At 39.0% G+C, this 3,850-nt stretch overlaps 1 long non-coding RNA gene across 1 annotated transcript; it reads left to right on the top strand.

The window, feature by feature from the left end:
* Positions 1-927: 927 nt before the first annotated feature.
* On the top strand, positions 928-2,445 carry LOC108483490 (uncharacterized). Its single transcript, XR_001871094.2, has 3 exons — positions 928-1,869; positions 1,944-2,069; positions 2,160-2,445. It is a non-coding gene; the product is annotated as an uncharacterized LOC108483490 (long non-coding RNA).
* The last annotated feature ends 1,405 nt before the right edge of the window (positions 2,446-3,850 follow it).

Below are 3,850 nucleotides of genomic sequence, written 5' to 3'. Positions count from 1 at the left end.
CTTGAAGGGCAGAAGTTCACATAAATGATCGGACATATGGACGCCAATCTCCTTATCTCTTTATCTTCAACACCATCCACCCTTCTCTCCCTTCCTCTCTTTTATTACTATTATTATTATTATCTTGTAAGAAAGGAACTTGATAGTTCCATCTTTCCTTGTCATGGTGTTTTCATTTTCCTTTCAAAATGTATTCTCTCAACTTAAAGTAGGATAATTCATAAGCGTTAAGAATCAAACCTCACCATTCTCAGACTATCTACTTTCCTAAAAAAGTTTACTAAACTGAGATATATTCTTCATATGTAATAATGTGGAGATGAGTATTAGTCTTTGTAGTTAAACTTCAGATTGGATAATTCAGTAAAGAGGCAATTTAAAATATCTTAGAGTTTGATGGGTCATTTTGGGGGCTCACTTTTGCTGACTATATGTGTCAACCTCAGTTGTTTTCCATATATACTTTCACTAATCAGTGCTACTCTATCTACTACCTTCGCCCAATCAACTCCATACAAATTTCAAAATATAAACCCTTGTCTTTTTATCAATAATTAGAATATCCTTTTTATTACTACATTAAGATTATGCAAATAAACTAAAACATGACACATAAAATATTTATAATAAATTTAAACATTTAATTTTTTTTATATAAATTATACCATAATTGCAAATTATGTACAATATGCCATAATATAAAATACAATATGAATATGGTGAATAATCTTTTAGTTAAGTGAAAAAAGTATTAGGGTGTAAGTATAAAATATTGAGTTCAATCCCAAATAAATTTATTCTCCTTTTTAATTATTGAAAAGAATACAATACCAACATGACATGAACAAATAAATTTCTAAATTAAATTATGACGAAAAATATATAAAACATATCATAAAATCACAAGTCCATAAACATCTCTAAATTCGCATAGAAGGAATGATATAAAAAACACAATATTAACAGGCTGAGAAAAATATCAAAAACAATTTTTATCCATAAAAAAAAAAAAAAAAATTGGCGTGTAAGCCAAAGGAGATAACGATTCCCTTAATTTTTTTTTATTAAGCTGGGCTTTTCATAAAAGAAACAAAGCACAACAAAAGTAACAGAAAAAGTCCCAAAATAAAACGAACCAAGCCCAAACAGAAAGGAAACCTAAAAAAGCCTAAAAGAAAGTCCAATGAAAACAGCTCCCAAACACGCAACAACCAGGATAGCACCGAACAAGAACAAGGAGCTGTTCAGAAAATCCTTTGGAAAGCACTACCCATAGCCAAAGAGTTGCTCCCAAAACCAAACAAAATCATCTATGATAGTGGCTCAAACCCTATTGAAGGAGGCACCATCACTGGAAAAACAAAGATCCCGACACACATAGAGATCCAGAATCCTGTCCGAGAGTCAACGAAAACACCTGCAAACATCAAGAAACCATCGAGACTCCCAAGCTTCCCCCAATAAAACCAGATCCCGACCGCCGCGAAGCTAACCAGCATGAGGTCTCAGGGAGGAGGTCGGCTCCCCCAAACACATACCGCGTCGATCCGTCTCCACGGCCAGAAGAGCGAACTCTGGGATCCCCCCCTTCTTTGAATAACACGGCCCTCACCCCGAAGGCCCTTAGTAGCCAACAGGTGGGCCACAGAGTTTCCCTCATGGGGAACATGCAGGAACCGACACAAATGGAACTGCCCGATCAAGCCCTTGATATAACTGATGTAATAACCGATTCGTCATGATGATGAGAATAAAGTTTACGAGTCACAGTCAGAGAGTCTCCTACAAAGATTACCTCTTGTAAGCCCAATTCGAGACCCAATCGTATAGCATGGTAGCAGGCCAGAGCTTCCGCAGCAAAAGCAGAAGGTATGTGCGTGGTTACTACTGATGTGTAGCCAACTACGGAACCAAGATTATCCCTAATAACAATCCCCGCACAGGTCATCAACGTAGGCGCGTGGAAAGCATCATCAAAGTTCACTTTTAAGCAAGAACCTTCAGGATCAATGCTCAGGTCCAATCAGACGTCCAGGTAGCTTCGCATGCACCGCGTCAAACTCCAACAGGTAAGACCGCACTCTACAGATAATCCCCTGAATTTGAACAATTGCATTTTCATGCACTCGCCTATTCCTGACATGCCAAATTAACCACAGAGTACACACCACTGATCTGGAAACAGAAATGCTATGCACAATAAAATCATATAGCAACCAATCCTGAAAGGAAACATCAGTCAATTCACTAGGCCATGTAACATGCAGCTCTGCCCAAACACGCGATGTCGAAATGTAGTCCCGAAAAATATGTTCCAACGTTTTAGCCGAGGCCATGCACCAAGGGCATAGTGGTGATGCGCGAATCCGCTTGTTGTAAGATTGTAATAGCTAGGAATAAAATTATGAAAAATACGTCACGCTGTTATTTTTATTCTTGCCGAAAGTTGCATCTTCCACAGTTTGTTGTAAATGTCTAATGTTGTAAAGAGCCGTAGCCATTGCACACTGAATAGTCCCACGAAACTCAGTGCCCTACACCATAAAGTCTGCATGAGCAACCCGAGATAGGGGTATACACAACACCTAGTCTGCTAAAGTCCTGCCCAACACACTGGTAAGCCTTTGCGTATCCCACTGTCTCGTAGTTTGATCGATAAAGTCTAAAACAAAGAGGGCCGAGAAAATAACTCCCATGTGTTTTAAATGGCGACCAGGTAAACCCGGGATCCACACATCGTCCAAGACCAAAATACTTGTTCCTACACCCACACACCAATTGAGACCCAATCGCAACAACCCCTTAACAGCCCAAATGCTTTTTCAAAGGTAAGAAAGGTAAGTTTCGAGAGATGCGTTCATAAAATCACAATTGGGATGGTATTTAGCTTTTAGAGCTTGCGCCAATAGTGTGTGAGGGTGTTTAATCAATTGCCAACCCTACATTAATTTTTGCCAAAACATGAAAACCCAAATCACTAGTAGACTTTTGTTAACATAACTTTGACCAGGTACACCAAGAGATCCCTCCTGGCCCAGAACATTTCCAACAAAATCAATTAATAATGCTTTCCAAATCAGAGCAAAAAGAAGCTGGTAACAAATAACAAGACATGACAAATGTAAGGATAGATTATAAGACACTTTTAATGAAGACTTTCTTTCCATTTTGTGACAATGGCCGAATGCACCAACTATCCATTTGGGATCGCAAACAATCCTTCACAACCTAAAAAACCCTCTTCTTATCATGCCCCACCATGTTAAGGAGTCCCAAGTAACGCTCAAGCTCTGTAGAGATCTAACCCCCCCCCCCCAAAAAAAAGTGGCAATTGAATCCATAATAGATCCATCAATGTTTGAACTAAATAGCATAGAAGGCTTTTCGAAATTTACAAACTGTCCTGAAGACCTTTCATACTCCACCAAAATCTATTTCAGAATCAGAGTATCCCCCAACCATGGCCTCTCCAAAAAGAATACAGTTATCTACTAACAATAAATGCGACACCTGAGGTCCACGCTAGCTAATCCGCGCCCCACAGACCAAGTGATCTTGGGTTGTTTGTCGCATCAAAGAAAAGAGTCTCACAAAAAATAAGAAAAAGATATGGACTAAGAGGATCACCCTATCTAAGATCCCGCCTTAGAGAAAACACACGACCCACTTCACCATTCAAAATAACCAAGTATGAAACAGAATGAACACAGTGAAGAAAAAGAACCACTTAACGTCAGCAAAACCCCATTCGCAACATCATGAGTTCCAAAAAGTCCCACTCAACCCGATCGTAAGCCTTGCTCATGTCTAACTTCAAAGCAAAGTGTCATTTCCTCCCTCTCCTCTTTTG

This window comes from Gossypium arboreum, chromosome 7 (assembly GCF_025698485.1).
Source record: "Gossypium arboreum isolate Shixiya-1 chromosome 7, ASM2569848v2, whole genome shotgun sequence".
Classification (NCBI taxonomy): Eukaryota; Viridiplantae; Streptophyta; class Magnoliopsida; order Malvales; family Malvaceae; genus Gossypium; species Gossypium arboreum.
The sequence above is the reverse complement of the archived record's forward strand: the minus strand, read 5'-3'. Positions and strand labels throughout refer to the sequence as shown.